The sequence below is a fragment of the Triticum aestivum genome, chromosome 2D (assembly GCF_018294505.1).
Source record: "Triticum aestivum cultivar Chinese Spring chromosome 2D, IWGSC CS RefSeq v2.1, whole genome shotgun sequence".
In the NCBI taxonomy this organism is placed as follows: domain Eukaryota; kingdom Viridiplantae; phylum Streptophyta; class Magnoliopsida; order Poales; family Poaceae; genus Triticum; species Triticum aestivum.
Genome location: NC_057799.1, coordinates 117,618,404 through 117,637,587, shown reverse-complemented (window position 1 = coordinate 117,637,587; position 19,184 = coordinate 117,618,404).

Below are 19,184 nucleotides of genomic sequence, written 5' to 3'. Positions count from 1 at the left end.
GGACAGCTGGCACAAGGCACAACAACGGTCGGAAATTTGAGTATCAAATTCCTCAGGGCTATCATGTTCCTCACTGTGTAGGCAATCCGCACTGGCGAATTCCTAACTCCTCAGTCAGAACAAATTCCTCAGAGACCAGAAGAACTTCGTCTCTGTCACTGAAGAATATGACTGAACTGTATGAGATTTCCAATGGCTTCACTCGAAGGGATTGGTAGGTGTAGGATTTTGAGTTGAGCATCACTTGGAAATTTTTCCTTAGTATTTCCTCGACCCCCTTTAACAGTACGGTGTTTCCTATGACTCAAGAAAGAGAAAATGAAACTACGAAAACAAAAGTCTTCACGCTTCATGTTCCTCGAATGGATACCTAGTCTTCAAGGTCACACCAATTTCTTCACTTTCAAAGTCTTCAGAAAGTCTTCAGAAATCCAAAGTCTTCAGTCGAAGAACTTCATTTTTAGGGGTCGACTTTCTCTGTAAATATCAAACTCCTCATAGAATTATAGACCTGTGTACACTCATAAACACATTAGTCCCTTAACCTATAAGTCTTCAATACACCAAAATCACTAAGGGGCACTAGATGCACTTACAATCTCCCCCTTTTTGGTGATTGATGACAATATAGGTTAAGTTTTCAACGGGGATAAACATATGAAGTGTAAATACTGAAATTGAGGAATTTGATTGCAAGATATAGAAGAACTCCCCCTGAAGACGTGCACAGTGAGGAATTTGCTTTTGAAGCAATGCACACTTGAAGAGTAGAATCATGGAGATCTCCCCCTATATCTTGTAATTCATACACGCATTTGACATAATATATGAAGAATTTGAAATGCATGATGAAATATGGTGACTGATGAAATTCAGCATGCACGCATAAACATTAATGAGGAATAAGCATGCAGAAAAGCTTAGCAAAAGTATCAGGCCACCATAGAGTTTAAATTTACAACTCGATCCAGCAAATTCTTCAAAAGAACGAGAGTTGTAACTTCAGAAAAAAACGCCCATATAAGATAGACCCGCTTGAAGACTAACTCAAATTTCTCCCCCTTTGTCATCGAATGACCAAAAGGATCAAAAAATGAGGACTAACGCCCCTGAAGAATATCATGTTGCTGGAGGAGCGCCAGCATTGTTGGGGTCGTTTGTTGTGGTAGGGCCTGCCGCAGTGTGGTCCAAGTCTTCATACTCGTCGGTGTCGCGTGATGAAGAATAGGAGCTTGCCACCAAGGAAGGAACCTTGACCTTCTTGTATTTCTTTGGTGGAGGTGCAGACCAGTCAAAATCCTCCTTGAGACCCATTTGCTTCAGATCTTCTTCACCATATAGATGTGACAGAACAGCCCAGGTGCGACCGAAGATTTCATGGAGGTAGTAATGGTTTTTCTTCACTACATTATGTGTAGCAGTCATGTTGTGAAGAATGGAACCAAACTGACGCTTAACCCGTTTATGGTTTCGATCCACCTTCTGGTGAAGACTAAGAAGCAGCTCACGGTCAGTCATCACCCTTGGAGCTGTGGCTTGAGGATTGGCTTGGATGCATTGGCAGCAGAATCATGAGTGGCAGAGTCATCATTGGTGGAATAAGATGCAGCTTTGCGAAACTGACCATCCAATGGACGAATGCCCTCATCAATAATATCTGGTGCCTTGCCCTTCTCATCAGCTGAGGAATATGTCCGCTTGAGGACTTCGATTGGGGGCAAGTAGCTGAGGTGATTCTGAAAATCAGCCTTGTAGTTGAGTGAAGACCTTGTTCTGAGGAATCTCATAATCCAAGGAGCATAAGGCTTCAACTCAAATGGAGAGACTGCAACATTTGCCAGAGTCCTCATGAAGAAATCATGATAGTTGATAGGAATGCCATGCATGATGTTGAATAGCAGATTCTTCATGATGCCAACAATTTCCTCATCAAACGAGTCGTGGCCTTTGATCGGACTCATTTTCTTCGTCAGAATGCGATAGACAGTTCTTGGCACATAGAGCAATTCCCTCATGAGGAATTTGGTCCTTGGGGCTTGACCAGGCTTCAGAGGCTTCATAAGAACATGCATATAATGGGCAGTGAGTTCAGGCTCTTGGTACAGGCAACGAGCTCCTTCAGGTGGAGGACTGATTGGCAGGGCATGAAGCAATTCAGAGGCCGGTGCTTTATAATGAGTCTTTTCAGTCATCCAGTCCAACACCCAAGTATTGATATCATCAGCGTCACCTGTGACATGAAGTGTTGCATAGAACTAAAGAATAAGCTCTTCATTCCAATCTACAATGTCAGAGCAAAAGTGAGGAGGCCTTCGTCATGAAGCACACTGAGGACAGGACAGAAGCACGGCAAGGATTCCATGTCCACATGAGGAATGTGCTCGTGGTCGAAGACTTTATCCTTGTTGAAGAGCAGTGAAGAATAGAAGTTGGCCTGGCTGGCAGTCCAGAAGCGCTTCCTTCTAAGACGAGCAGAGTCATAAGGATTATAGTCAGTGAAGAACACGTGCTCGCCGAAGAAGTCATCAGCCTTGAATTTCTGCTTGGGCTAAGGAGTATCAGTCAATTTCATTACTACCTCAGGAATTGCAATCTCAGGTTCCACAGGCTGAGGAATTTCAGCTTCTTCTTCAGTGACAGCCTGGGTCTTCAATTCTTCATTTACATTTTCTTCAGCACTAGTGGTTGTAATCTCTTCATGTACAGAAGGAGTTGCACGAGGTTCTTCAGATCCCATTTGTACTTCAGTGTTGACAGGGGACTGAGGAATTTGTTGAAGTGGTGTGAACAGAGGAGAGTTGGGGTGCTGACTTTCCCAAAAATCATCATTCAGCACTAGTGTTGTACACCCGATGTCCACATGTTCATCTTCTTCTTTTTCTTCAACGCCAGCCTCTTCAGCAGTGAATTGAGGCATGGGCGATGAGACTTGTGGGGTTGAAGGGATTGCATCCGCTTCAATTTCTTCATCTAGCTGCTCTGACAAAGCAGCAGAGGGAATGTCATCATCAGATTCACTTGGAATCACATATTCTTCATCAAAAGGAACAAGGTCCTTTGATGGCATGGAGGAGACTAGAACAACATCAATTGGATTTGCAAAAGAGCTGGTCAATGGCTTCATCTTCTTCGGAGCTGAAGAATCTGATGAAGTTGATGCCTTCCTTTTCTTCACTGCTGCATGCTCTGCAGCCTTGGTTTTCTTCACATCTGTTGCAGATGGAAGGATCGAAGTTGGTGTAGGCGCAGGAGGAGCAGAGGAATTTGGTTCAAATTCTTCAGGCACAACTGATGCAGTTGCCTTGACTTCTTCAGTTTCTTCAGGTGCAACACTAGTGGTTGCCCTGGAAATTTCTTCAGCACCTGGAATGCAGTCATCAGCCCTGGTACTTTGAGTTTCTTCAGCAGCCTGAATGTCATCAGCGGTGCTGGCATTTTCTTCAGTCGGCTGAACAGATGCTTTAGCCTGAGGATTTTCTTGTTGCGTTGGGCTGCAACATTGGAAGTGAACTTTTCAGTCAAATTCACAAACCTGACTTTGGCTCCAAGCCAGTCAGCACGGTATACGTCAAATTCATCACTGAGTTTCTTGATCTCAGATTGAATAGTGACAAGTTCTTCAGTTGTCATAGAGACAACGTTTTTCTTCAGGAAGCGCTCCTTCCTGTACTGCGCTTTCTTGATCTGCCTGGCCTTTTCAAATTTCCATTTTTCTTCTTGGATGAAGGCAGTCAGCATATGACTTTGACGAGGAGTCAGTTTGAAATCAGGCATAGGAGTATTTGGATCCTTGTGCCAGAGATCAATGTAATCAAGGATCAACTTGGGATCCAAAAGAAGAGCACATTTGTGCCTTTGGCTCTAGCGGCCTTGAGCTGCCTGTCTCTGATGATTTCGGCAAGTTCCTTATCATCAGCTTCGTCTTCATCAGACAGCACTTGGAAAGTGACCTGCTTCTTGTGAGGACTTGGGCAAGAGCCTGAGGCAATAGAGATGTCTGTTGTCCTTTGGCACGTGGTGAGATGCACAGGTGCTGAGGATTTGGATGGAGCAGCTGAGGACTTTGGCGGAGGAGCGGGAGCAGTTTGAGGAGTTGGCCGTGAGGGCTTTGAAGAATCTGGCCGTGAGGGCATTGCTGAGGAACTTGGCCGTGAGGGCATTTAGGGTGAAGCACTTGGCTTATGAGCAGGCTTCTTTGCCATGGCCTTCTTTGGCTTGCTTGCAGAGGCCTCAGCAGTGGCAGCAACAGCAGCAGATTCTTCATTAAATTTCCTCACTGCTTCTCTTGCCTGTTTGTCCAGTTTGGCCTGGCGCTTGGCCCATTCGTCAGGATAGTCCTCACCGCGCTTGAGGCTGGGGGATCTGCTACTTGGCCAGGTGCCAACGAAGGTCTTGGGCATGGAGGATTTAGAGCGAATTTCTTTATATACTTGGGAGTAACATACATGTACTCCCTCCACTCCCTTGCCCATCTTCTCTCTATTCTATGGATGCGCACCTTGCGCTGATTTTTGTCCTCCTTGCCAAACTTGGCCTCATCAGGAGTGCAATACTCCTTGTATATGTCATCAGGGATCTCAAAGGCTGTATTGACTTCAGGCCTCTTTCCTCCTTTCTGTGGCTTCTTTCCATCAGCCATTTTCTTCAGCTGAGGAATATGAGCAACTAAATTTTCTGAAGATGTGTGCAACTTTTCTTCGAGGAACGCTGCAAATGAGTTAAGTTGATGAGAACCTAGTGATTCAGCAGCGGACATGAGTACCTGTGAACAGAGTATAGTTGCGAGGAGTTTGGAGAGGTCATATGCGTTCTCAGAAGGTTTTGCAAAAAGGAACAAGTTTGAGGAATTTGACCAGATGAGTCTTGAAGAAATTCACTAAGCGTTCTTTGTCTTAGGTTCCAGAGTTGTACAGATCAAGAAAAATCCACACAATTGAGGAATCATGAAGAATAGTATTGCTTAGAGAAACGAATCAAGAACAGATGACATGTGAGGTGTTTTAGTGTGTGAGGGTTTGAAGAAAAACACCTTTGAAGATTTTGTAGAAATCATTTGAATCAAAGAGGGCAGTAAAAGTAACTTTTAATTACCCTGGACGAAGAACACGACAAACTGGGAAGTGTAGATGTGAAGTTCGTCAGTTCAGATCTTCGACACCCTAACTCGGCCGAGGAAGACAGCTATGGCAGCGGCGGAGTGAAGAAATCCGCAGCCGACGCGAGTACGACGGCGATGAGGTCGAGGCAGTGAAGCTCTTCCTCACTGGCGACGATGAAGTAGCGGCGGCGCTAGGGTTTGAGAAGCTCGAGCTGGAGTGAGGTCGAGCGGAGTAAAAGAGAAGTGAGGAAGGGGAGGGGTATTTATAGCCACGGTGAAAAACTGTTCGCCCGAAGAAATTGGATGAACGTGCCCCTGACCTTTCTCATTCGCTTGACATGTGTCACCCACGTACTGAGAGGTGGCGGTCGTGTGAGATCGTGGGTGAATAGATAAGTGTTATCGTGGAATGTGGAACGGTTTGAGCGGCAAAGCCGAAAATTTAGATAAGATAAGTTAAACGTTCCGTTCGCAAATTCTTCAGCTGACAAGGACACAGTGAAGATTTTGAACGAGTTTCAAATAGAATGCACATGAAGAAATTGTGAATAGATTGGGTTGAGTATAGCATAGAGGGAGAATGGTTTGATCACATTCACTTAGCAGAAAAAGCAACTTGAAGAAATAGCAATAAGTGAATGATGTAGAGGACATAAACTCATATATATAAATATAGCCAATGAAGAAAAACGACGGAGAAAGTGAAGACAATGCAAAGTTGAAGAAATTGAACAACTGAGGAATTTCAAAACTGAGGAAAAACTCAAATTGAAGATTTTCAACTTTTGGTGGTGACGTGACCCACCGTATAAGAATGATGATTTCAGACACCGCGTACAATTGTCGTAGGGCTCTGAGAATCAAATTCTTTGTTAATTCCTTCACACTTAGAGTGTTAGTCTTCATTGATTGAAGAAAAACGTTTCTTCATGTGTTGCACATCTAAGTCATCAATTTTGCATAAGTGTTAGGATGAGTGTCCTTTTCAAAGAACATTCGAAGATTCTAGGATATTTAGCTCACACCTCAACTTGCTAAATCTCTTCTCATCCAAGGGCTTAGTGAAGATATCGGCTAGCTGGTCTTCAGTCCGTACATGCTCAATAGAGATGTCGCCCTTCCACACATGATCACGAAGAAAATGATGACGAATTTGAATGTGCTTAGTCTTCGAGTGCTGAACTGGGTTGTGAGAAATCTTGATTGCACTCTCATTGTCACAGTAGAGAGGCACATTCTTCATGTTGATGCCGTAGTCCTTGAGAGTTTGCTTCATCCATAGTAATTGAGCACAGCAAGAACCAGCAGCAATATACTCAGCTTCAGCAGTAGACAGTGACACGGAGTTTTGTTTCTTCAAGGACTAACAGACCAAAGATTGTTCGAGGAAATGGCATGTGCCTGATGTTGACTTGCAGTCCACACGATCACCAGCATAGTCAGAGTCTAAATATCCAATGAGATCAAAAGCCAAGCCCTTGGGCTACCATAATCCAAGTGTTGGTGTGTGAGCTAGATATCGAAGAATATGCTTCACAGCCTTATGGTGTGATTCCTTCGGTGTAGCTTGAAATCGGGCACACATGCAAACACTAAGCATAATGTTTGGCCTAGATGCACATAAATACAATAGAGAACCAATCATGGAGCGGTATACCTTTTGATCGAAGTCAATACCATTTTCATCAGTGCATAGATGGCCATTTGTGGGCATTGGAATTTTGACCCCTTTGCAATCTTGCATGCCGAATTTCCTCAGTACATCCTTGAGGTATTTCTCCTGAGATATGAATATGCCATTGCGCTGTTGACGAATTTGAAGACCTAAGAAGAATTTCAATTCTCCCATCATAGACATTTGATATTCTTCACTCATCATATAGGCAAATTCATCACTGTAACGTTGGTCAGTACAGCCAAAGATAATATCATCAACATAAATTTGGCACACAAACAATTCACCATCATAAGATTTAGTGAAAAGAGTAGGGTCAAGTGAACCGGGTTTGAAGCCTTTCTTCATGAGGAATTCCTTCAAAGTATCATACCACGCCCGAGGGGCCTGCTTGAGGCCATAGAGGGCCTTATTGAGTCTGAAGACTTTGTCAGGATGCTTTGGATCTTCAAAACCTGGGGGTTGAGCAACATATACTTCTTCCTCAAGCTTACCATTGAGGAATGCACTTTTCACATCCATTTGATATAAAGTGATATCATGATGGTTAGCATAAGCAAGTAATATGCGAATAGCCTCAAGTCTAGCAACAGGTGCAAAAGTTTCATCGAAATCAATTCCTTCAACCTGTGTGTAGCCTTGAGCTACAAGCCGTGCCTTATTCCTCACCACAAGGCCATTTTCGTCTTGCTTGTTGCGGTAGATCCACTTTGTGCCAATGATATTGTGCTTGCGAGGATCTGGACGATTAACCAGTTCCCAGACGTTGTTCAGCTTGAACTGATGTAATTCTTCTTGCATAGCTTGAATCCACTCAGGCTCCAGAAATGCTTCATCTACCTTAGTGGGCTCTGTGATGGAGACGAAAGCAAAGTGCCCACAAAAGTTAGACAAATGTGAAGCTTTTGAGCATGTGAGAGGACCTGGAATGTTGATGTCGCTGATGATTTCTCAATTTGCACTTCATTTGCAACACGAGGATGAGCGGGTTGTCGTCGAGGAATTTGATCAGCATTTTCTTCAACACCATTTTCTTCTGGTGCATCAGTATGATGTTCTTCATGTTCTGGGATGATTTCTTCAACAGATTCTTCGGTAGGAATGACATCCTCAGTAGCCTTGAACTTGATAGTTTCCTCAGGTGATTTTTCATCTAACACAGAAGGTAGGTGCTCTCTTTGCGAGCCATTAGTTTCATCGAACCGCACATCTACAGTTTCAACAACTTTGTGAAGAACGTTGTTGAAGACTCTGTAGTTGTGCGAGTCCTTTCCGTAACCAAGCCTAAAACCTTCATGTGCTTTCGGTGCAAATTTTGAGTTGTGATGAGGATCTCTAATCCAACATTTAGCATCGAAGACTTTGAAATAACTCACATTGGGTTTCTTGTCAGTGAGGAGTTCATAAGCAGTCTTCTTGAAGAATTTGTGAAGATATACCCTGTTGATGATGTGGCACGCAGTATCAATTGCATCAATCCAGAAACGACGAGGCGTCTTGTATTCATCAAGCATAGTGCGAGCCATCTCAGCAAGAGTCCTGTTCTTGCGCTCCATGACGCCATTTTGCTGAGGAGTATAAGGAGCAGATAACTCATGAGTGATATCGAGTTCATCAAGATAGTCATCAAGACCAGAATTCTTGAACTCAGTTCCATTGTCACTTCTGATGTGCTTGATCTTCACACCAAAGTTGGTTGAAGCCCTCGAAGAAAATCGTTTGAAGACTTCCTGCACCTCATGTTTGTAAGTGACAATATGCACCCATGTGTAACGAGAGTAATCATCAACAATAACAAAGCCATATAGAGATGCATCATTTGAAACTGCAGAATAATGATTAGGACCAAAGAGATCCATGTGAAGCAATTCAAATGGTCGAGTGGTAGTCATGATTGTCTTTGCTGGATGCTTGGCCTTGGTCATCTTTCCAGCTTCACAGGCTCCACACAAGTGATCCTTGAGGAATTGACATTCTCAATGCCAATGACATGCTTCTTCTTCGCGAGCGTGTGCAGATTCCTCATGCCAGCATGACCAAGTCGTCGATGCCATAGCCAGCCTTCTGAAGCTTTTGCAAGTAGGCATACGGCTGGTTGTGGTCCTGTAGAGAAATCAACAATATACAAGTCTCCTCTCCTAAAGCCTTCGAAGACTTTGGAATTGTCAGCTTCCATGATCACAACACAACGATACTTGCCAAAGACAACAACCATATCAAGATCACAAAGCATTGAGACAGACATGAGGTTGTATCCTAAGGACTCGACAAGCATGACTTTGTCCATGTGTCGATCCTTTGAGATCGCAACCTTACCTAGACCCAATACCTGACATTTTCCTTTGTCAGCGAAGATGATATGCTTCAGATGCGATGGAGATAAGGGAGCATCCATCAATAGATTCTTGTCACCAGTCATGTGATTTGTACATCCACTATCGAGGACCCACTCATTGGCTTTGGGTTGATCATCCTGCAGATGAATTAGTGCAACTTACGAACTCATATACTTCATCAGTGAAGAATATGACATCAATTCATTAGATCAATTTCATCAACCAATAGAACAGATAAAACAGAATGAGGACGTGAGAAATGAGGGTTCATTTCTTCATGATTAGCCTGCGTCCTTTCAGGCAATTTCAGGTCTCCAGCAAATTCTTCAGACGTTTAAGCACGTCTGGAGACCTGACCCTGCAGAAGAAATTAGTTCTTTTTCTTCACCACCCACATCTGAAGGGGTGGCAAAGAGTTCATCACTCTGCGAGCTCCATACGAGAAAGGTGGCATAGAAGCCAGTCCATTTCGTTTCACATAAGAGGAGTTAGGATAAGCATATGAATAAGCAGAGAAATTCTTCGAGGACTTATGAACATAATGGTTAGAAGAATAATGCTCATATTCATAGCCCTTAGCTCTTCCCTGCGAAACAGAGGTGTTAGCACGATGATGTTCATATGAGGACTTTGATCCTTTTGAGGAATTTGATCCACGTGAGGAATTTGGTCCGTATGAGGACTTGGATCCATATGAAGAATTTGGTCCATATGAAGAATTTGATCTGGGGTTCCTATTCTTCACAGGTGGTGTCATGATGACATTCACCTGAAGACTTTCAAGGCACCTTTTGGGAACCCAGATTTTCTTCACAGGGGAACCGTTCCTGCAGTTAGTGCCAACATATCTAGCAAATACTTCACCATTCTGATTTTTGAACAGTTTATAGTTGGAGTCAAATGACTCATCAGAAGAATGAGGAGATTCACATGTAAAGCCAGATAGATTAGATGGATCTACTGGAGGTCCCTTTGCAGCAACCCATGAGGTTTTGGGGTACTGCTCAGGCTTCCAATATGTTCCATCAGCATTGATTTTCCTCTCAAAGGCAATACCCTCTTTCCTAGGGTTCCTGTTGAGGATCTGCTTTTTAAGCACATCACAAAGAGTCTGATGCCCTTTGAGGCTTTTGTACATGCCTGTCATGTACAATTCCTTCAGCCCTGCATCATCAGTGATACTAGCAATGTCCTCAGATGAGGAATTAGTGATAGCAGAGACAGGTGAAGAATTTGTAGCATTAGAAGCATTTGAACATTCAGGTGAAGAATTAGCAGATTCACGTTCAATGCACTTCAAACATGGAGGAACAAATTCTTCCTGAGCAGCGCTGATTTGTTGAGCAAGTAGTGAATCGCGCTCCTTCTGAAGATCTTCATAACTCACCCTTAGCTTTTCAAGATCCTGCTTTCTTTGAAGAAATTCATAAGAAAGCTTCTCATGATCAGATAAGAGAGTGTTATGATGACCTTGAAGGTTGTCAAACCTAGACTGAAGTCTCTGAAGACTCTCAGCCAAAGCTTTCGACTGATCCATTTCTTCACCCAACATATCATCGCTCTTATTTAGCATGTATTGAACTTTTTCCAAAGCTCTTTGTTGTTTAGTGGCAAGGGAATTAAGTTTGACATAGCTGGGTCCAAATTCATCACCAGATTCATCATCACTGGATTCAGATAGATAGCATTCAGTTACCTTTGCACCTTTTGCCATAAGGCATGGTGTAGAAGATGATGATTCTGGTTTGAATGTCATCGCTTTGAGAGATTCCTTGAAGTCCTCAAACCAAGGATCATGACGGGTTCGATGACCTTCATAGACCTCAGAGAGACGGTCCCAGATAAGCTTCGCATGATCGAGATGCATGATGTTCCTGAACTGATTTTGAGACAGACAGGAGCAGATGACGTCCTTCGCCGTGAGGTTGAGAAGGGTGAACTTGCGAATGTCATCAGCTTCCGCCATCTTGCACAGATCGGTAAGACCAATCTCAGTGACGGTCCACAGCTCGCTGTTCATCGCCATGAGACGCTTCTTCATCATGGCCTTCCACTTGGGATACTCGTGACCGTCAAAGATGGGGCATGACACGGTCTTCATTCCTGTGGTCGACATAACTAAAACTCCAGGCGGTTAAACCAAAATCACACAGAACAAGGGAGTACCTTGCTCTGATACCAATTGAAAGTGCGTTATATCGACTAGAGGGGGGTGAATAGGCGATTTTTATGAATTCTTCACTGAGGAATTTGCGGGTGAGGAAATTCCTTAGCGAAGAACTACTTGCAGCGGAATAAGTACTCAAAGTAAACATAACAGAACACAAGCATGGTCATCATGATGAAATGAAGACAAGCACAGAGTACAGAAAGCGTAAACACAGGATAACACAGGATGAAGACAAACAGACTGAAGAAATTGAACTGAGGAAATTGAGAAAGTCTTCAGTCAAAGTCTTCAAACACAGATATGAACAAGTGCACAACACAGTTATGAGGAAATGAAAGAGTTGAGGAAATAGAACCAGTAAGCTTGGTGAAGACAATGATTTGGTAGACCAGTTCCAACTGCTGTCTCAGTTGTACGTCTGGTTGGAGCGGCTAGGTATTTAAACCTGAGGACACACAGTCCCGGACACACAGTCCTCACTGTATTCTCCTTGAGCTAAGGTCACACAGACCTCGCCCAATCACTCGTGGTAAGTCTTCAGGTGACTTCCAAACCTTCACAAACTCGGTCACTCGGCGATCCACAATTCCTCTTGGATGCTCTAGACCATGACGCCTAACCGTCTGGAAGAAGCACAGTCTTCAAAGGTAACAAGCGTCGGATCCACGCAGGATCAATCTCTTCAGTGATGCTCAATCACTTTGGGTTTGTAGGTGTTTGGGTTTGGGTTTTCCTCACTTGATGATTTTCGCTCAAAGTCCTCGGAGGATGGGATGCTCTCAAATGACAAGTGTCAGTTTCTCTCGGAGCAGCCAACCAGCTAGTGGTTGTAGGGGGCGGCTATTTATAGCCTAGGGAGCAGCCCGACATGATAAGACATAAATGCCCTTCAATGATATGACCGTTAGGTGGGTAGATATTTTGGGACAGCTGGCACAAGGCACAGCAAAGGTCGGAAATTTGAGTATCAACTTCCTCAGGGCTATCATGTTCCTCACTGTGTAGGAAATCCGCACTGGCGAATTCCTAACTCCTCAGTCAGAACAAATTCCTCAGAGACCAGAAGAACTTCGTCTCTGTCACTGAAGAATATGACTGAACTGTATGAGATTTCCAATGGCTTCACTCGAAGGGCTTGGTAGGTGTAGGATTTTGAGTTGAGCATCACTTGGAAATTTTTCCTTAGTATTTCCTCGACCCCCTTTAACAGTACGGTGTTTCCTATGACTCAAGAAAGAGAAAATGAAACTACGAAAACAAAAGTCTTCACGCTTCATGTTCCTCGAATGGATACCTAGTCTTCAAGGTCACACCAATTTCTTCACTTTCAAAGTCTTCAGAAATCCAAAGTCTTCAGTTGAAGAACTTCATTTTTAGGGGTCGACTTTCTCTGTAAATATCAAACTCCTCATAGACTTATAGACTTGTGTACACTCATAAACACATTAGTCCCTTAACCTATAAGTCTGCAATACACCAAAATCACTAAGGGGCACTAGATGCACTTACACTAAGAGTGTAGCATCAGAATGTAAAACATTGCATATGAAGGTAAAGGGATGGGATTGGAGAGTGCAAACGCAATGGAGACATTGAGTATTTTTGGCATGGTTCCGATGGGTGGTTCTATCGTGCATCCACATTTGTGGAGACTTCAACCCATGAGGGTAACGGATGCGCGAGTCCACGAAGGGCTCCACCCACGATGGGTCCACGAAGAAGCAACCTTATCTATCCCACCATGGACATCACCCACAAAGTACTTGCCTCACTCGGGTAGATCTTCACGAAGTAGGTGATCTCGTTGCCCTTACAAACTTCTTGGTTCAACTCCACATCATGTCGAAGGCTCCCAAGCGACACCTAACTAATCTAGGAGACACCACTCTCCAAAAGGTAATAGACTGTGTGTTGATAATGAACTTCTTGATCTTGTGCTTCAAATGATAGCCTCCCCAACAATCAACTCTCTCTCACATATTTGGATATGGTGGAAGAAGGATTAGAGTGGAAAGCAACTTGGGGAAGGCTAGAAATCAAGGTTCAAATGATAGGATTGGAATCTCTTGATCTCCGCATGTGAGTGATTGGAATCTCTTGATCTCAGCATGTGAGTAGGTGGCTCTCTCTCAGAAAACGAATGGTGGAAGTGTAGGCACGTTCTGATAGCTCTCCTCACTGAGGAAGAAGGGGTGGAGGGGAATATATAGCCTCCACACAAAATCCAACCGTTACACACTTTGGACTCATCTTAGTGGTACCGATCAGAAAACTCGGTTGCACCGATCTGTGCAAACATATGAACGTTAGGAATCTCGGTAGGACCTACGGAACAACTCGGTGGGACCGATGTGCTAGGGCTTAGGGAAAACCGCGTCTCGGTGGCACCGATTGCATCAACTTGGTGGGACCAAAGTGAAGCAATAAGGCAACAAAGAGTTGGTCAAGCCATCTCGGTGAGACTGATTGCAATTCTTGGTGGGACAAAAATAATTGCAACAAGCAACAGAGAGTTGGCAAGGCCTTCTCGGTGGGGCCGAGATCCATATCGATGGGACCGAATTGTTAGAGTTTTGGCAGTTGATACGTCCATTTTGCATCATGTTTTTATGTTGATATTTATTGCCTTATGGACTGTTATTTCACATTATAGTTCAATATTATGCATTTTCTCTCTTATTTTACAAGATTTACATGAAGAGGGAGAATGCTGGCAGCTGGAATTCTGGACCGGAAAGGAGCAAATCTGAGATAGCTATTCCGCACAACTCCAAATGTCTTGAAAATTTACAGAGAATTGTTTTGGAATACATGAAAAATATTGGGTGAAGAAACAATAGAAGGGGACCCACCAAGTGGCCACAAGCTTGGTGGGAGCGCCCTACCCCCAGGGCGCGCCCCCTAGCTTGTGGGCCCCCTGGCTAGCCCCCGACGTCCATCTTCTACTATATGAAAGGTTTTGACCTAGAAGAAATAAAGAGAGAGCTTTCAGGACGAAGCACTGCCGTCTCAAGGTGGAACCTAGGCAGGAGCAATCTAGGGCTCCAGCACAACGATTTTTACGGGGAAACTTCCCTCCGGAAGGGGGAAATCGAAGCCATCGTCATCACCAATGATCCTCTCATCAAGGGAGTGTCAATCTTCATCAACATCTTCACTAGCACCATCTCCTCTCAAACCCTAGTTCATCTCTTGTATTCAATCTTTGTCTCAAAACCTCAGATTGGTACCTGTGGGTTGCTAGTAGTGTTGATTACTCCTTGTAGTTGATGCTAGTTGGTTTATTTGGTGGAAGATCAAATGTTCGGATCCTTAATGATATTTATTATCCCTCTGATCTTAAACATGAACATGCTTCATGAGTAGTTATGTTTGTTCCTAAGGACATGGAAAAAGTCATGTTATAAGTAATCATGTGAATTTGTATTCGTTTGATATTTTCATGAGATGTATGTTGTCTTTCCTCTAGTGGTGTTATGTGAACGTCGACTACATGACACTTCACCATTATTTGGGCCTAGGGGAAGACATTGGGAAGTAATAAGTAGATGATGGGTTGCTAGAGTAACAGAAGATTAAACCCTAGTTTATGCATTGCTTTGTAAGGGGCTGATTTGGATCCACATGCTATGGTTAGATTTATCTTAATTCTCCTTTTGTAGTTGTGGATACTTGCGAGAGGGAGTTAATCATAAGTGGGACGCTTCTCCAAGTAAGGAAAGCACCCAAGCACCGGTCCACCCACATATCAAATTATCAAAGTAACAAACGCGAATCATATAAGCACGATGAAAACTAACTTGGCAATAATTCTCATGTGTCCTCGGGAGTGCGTTGCTTTATATAAGAGTTCATCTGGGCTTATCCTTTGCTATAAAAAGGATTGGGCCACCTTGCTGAACCTTTGCTACACTTGTTGCTTGTTACTTGTTACGAATTATCTTACTACCAAACTATCTGTTACCGATAATTCCAGTGCCTGCAGAAAATAAGTTGATGAAAACTGCTTGTCATTTCCTTCTGCTCCTCGTTGGTTTCGACACTCTTACTTATTGAAAGGGCTACGATTGATCCCATATACTTGTGGGTCATCAAGACTATTTTCTGGCACCATTGCTGGGGAGTGAAGCGCCTTTGGTGAGTGGAATTTGGTAGGGAATAATTTATATTACGTGCTGAAATTTACTGTCACTTGTTAGTATGGAAAATCATCCTTGGAGGGGCTTGTTCAGGGTATCTTCACCTCGGCCGAAAGAACAAAGGGTTACTCCTCAACCTACTGCACCTAATTAAAATATTTATTATGAAATTCCTTCGGGTATGATAGAGAAACTGCTAGCCAATCCTTATGCATCTAATCTATGTGGATGAACTTTGTGGATTATTTAAGCTTGCAGGTTTACCAAAGATGAGGTCAAGAAAAAAGGTCTTCCCTTCATATTTGAGGGAAAGGCATTGAAATGGTATAGGCTATGTGATGATATTGCAGCTTGGAACTACAACCGATTGAAATTGGAATTTCATCAAAAGTTCTATCCTATGCATCTCGTTCATCGTGGTCAGAATTATATATATATAATTTTTGGCCTCGCGAAGGAGAAAGTATCGCTCAAGCTTGGAGGAGCTTAAGTCAATGTTATATTCATGCCCCAATAATGAGCTCTCAAGTGAAATTATTATTCAGAATTTTTATGCTTGGCTTTCTCGTAATGATCAATCCATGCTCGATACTTCTTCTACTGGTTCTTTTATGAAGAAGACTATTGAATTTAGATGGGATCTTTTGGAAAGAATTAAACGCAACTCCGAAGATTGGGAACTCAATGAAGGTAAGTAGTTAGGTATAAAGCTTGAATTCGATTGTGTTAAAACTCTTATGAATATCGATGCTTTTCAGAATTTTAGCACTAAATATGGACTTGACTCCGATATAATAGCTTCTTTTTGTGAATCATTTGCTACCCATGTTGATCTCCCTAAGGAGAAGTGGTTTAAATATCATCCTCCCATTGAATTAAAAATAGTATAACCCATTGAAGCTAGAGAAGAAACCACTACTTATAATGTTAATCCAGTAATTCCTAGGATAAAAGAACATGCTAAAGCTTCAACTGTGGTTCGCAACAGTTATACAAGAACACCTACACCCTCTGAACAAATTAAAGTTGAACCTAACATTGCTATGGTTATAGATCTCTTGGTTGATAATATTGATGGGCATGTTATTTATTTCTGTGATGAAGCTACTTGTTGTTGGCATGCCTGTTGTCTCCATTAAAATAGGAGTCATTGTTATCATGGCTTATGTGATTTTGGTGCTAGTGTGAGTGCTATCCCGTTTACTTTATATCAAGAAATTATGAATGATATTGCACCTCCTAAGATAGAAGACATTGATGTTAATATTAAACTTGCAAATAGAGATACTATTACACCACTTGGAATTGTTAGAGATGTTGAAGTCTTGCGTGGGAAAATAAAATACCCTACTGATTTTCTAGTTCTTGGTTCCCCACAAGATGATTTTTGTCCCATTATATTTGGTAGACCTTTCTTGAATACGGTGAATGCCAAGATAGATTATGAGAAAGAAACTTAGTGTAAGTTTTGGTGATGTGTCTCATGAGTTTAATTTCTCTAAGTTTCGTAGACAACCTCATGATAAATAATTACCTAGTAAAGATGAAATTATTGGTGTTGCTTCTATTGTCGTGCCTCCTACTGATCCTTTAGAACAATATTTGCTAGACCAAGAAAATGACATGTTTATGAATGAAAGAAACGAAATAGATGAGATATTATTTATACAAATGCCTATTATGAAACACAATTTGCCTATTAAGACTCTTGGAGATCCTCTTCCACCCAAGAGCGATCCTATGTTTGAGCTTAAACAATTACCGGATACTTTGAAATATGCTTATCTTGATGAAAAGAAGATATATCCTGTTATTATTAGTTCTAACCTTTTAGAGCATGAAGAAAAGAGATTATTGAAAAGTCTGAGGAAGCATTGTGCTGCTTTTGGATATACTCTTGATGATCTTAAGGGCATCAGTGCCACTCTATGTCAGCATTAAATTAATATGGAGCCAGATGCTAAACCAGTTGTTTATCACCAGCGACGGTTAAATCCTAAGATGAAGGAAGTGGTAAGAAATACAATATTAAAGCTTCTAGAAGCAGGTATAATATATCCTATTGCTGATAGTAGATGGGTAACGCCTATTCATTGTGTCCCTAAGAAGGAAGGTATTACTGTAGTTCCTAATGACAAAAATGAACTTATACCACAAAGAATTATCATAGGTTATAGGATGGTAACTGATTTTAGAAAATTAAATAAAGCTACTACAAAAGATCATTATCCTCTACCTTTCATTGCTCAAATGCTAGAAAGACTATCAAGCATACACATTTCTGCTTTCTAGACGGATATTCTGGTTTTCCCAAATACCTGTGTCACAAGAGGATCAAGAAAAAACTACTTTTACATGCCCTTTTGGTACCTTTGCTTATAGACGTATGCCTTTTTGTTTATGCAATGCACCTGCTACTTTTCAAAGATGTATGACTGCTATATTCTCTGACTTTTCTGAAAAGATTGTTGAGGTTTTCATGGATAATTTTTCCGTATACAGAACTTCTTTTGATGATTGCTTAAGCAACCTTGATCGAGTTTTGCAGAGATGTGAAGAAATTAATCTTACCTTGAATTGGGAGAAGTGCCACTTTATGGTTAATAAAGGTATTTCCTTGGGGCATAAAATCTCCGAAAGAGGTATTGAAGTTGATAAAGCTAAAGCTGATGCAATTGAGAAAATGTCGTGTCCTAAAGATATCAAAGGTATAAGCAGTTTCCTTGGTCATGCTGGTTTCCATAGGAGATTTATTAAAGACTTCTCTAAAAATTTTAGGCCTCTTACTAATCTTTTGCAAAAAGATGTTCCATTTGTTTTTTATGATGATTGTGTAGAAGCCTTTGAAATACTTAAGAAAGCCTTAAGCTCTGCACCTAGTGTTCAACCTCCTGATTGGAACCTACCCTTTGAAATTATGCGTGATGCTAGTGATTATGCAGTCGGTGCTGTTCTAGGACAAAGAGTTGATAAGAAATTAAATGTTATCCATTATGCTAGTAAACCCTAAACAGTGGTCAAATAAATTATGCTACTACTGAAAAGGAATTTTTAGCAGTTGTGTTTTCTTGTGATAAATTCCGATCTTATATTGTTGATTCCAAAGTAATTGTTCACACTGATCATGCTACTATTAAATACCTTATGGAAAAGAAAGATGCTAAACCTAGACTCATTAGGTGGGTTCTCTTGCTACAAGAATTGATTTGCATATTACTGATAGAAAGGGAGCTGAGAACCCCGTACCAGACAACTTGTCTAGGTTAGAAAATGTTCTTGATGACCCACTACCTATTGAGTATAGCTTTCCTGATGAATAACTAGCTGTAATAAATGCTTCTCGTGGTACTCCAGGTATGCAAACTATGCTAATTATATCGTTGCTAAGTTTATACCACCTAGTTTCACATACCAACAAAAGAAAAAGGTTTTCTATGATTTAAGACATTACTTCTGGGATGACCCACACCTTTATAAAGAAGGAGTAGATGGTGTTATTAGACGTTGTGTACCTGAGCATGAACAGGAACATATCCTACGCAAATGTCACTCCGTGTCCTATGGAGGACACCATGTTGGAGACAGAACTGCGCACAAGGTACTACAACCTGGTTTTATTGGCCTACTCTTTTCAAAGATGCTCGTAAGTTTGTCTTGTATTGTGATGAATGCCAAAGAATTGATAATATTAGTAGATGTCAGGAAATGCATCTGAACTATTCACTTGTTATTGAACCATTTGATGTATGGGGATTTGATTATATGG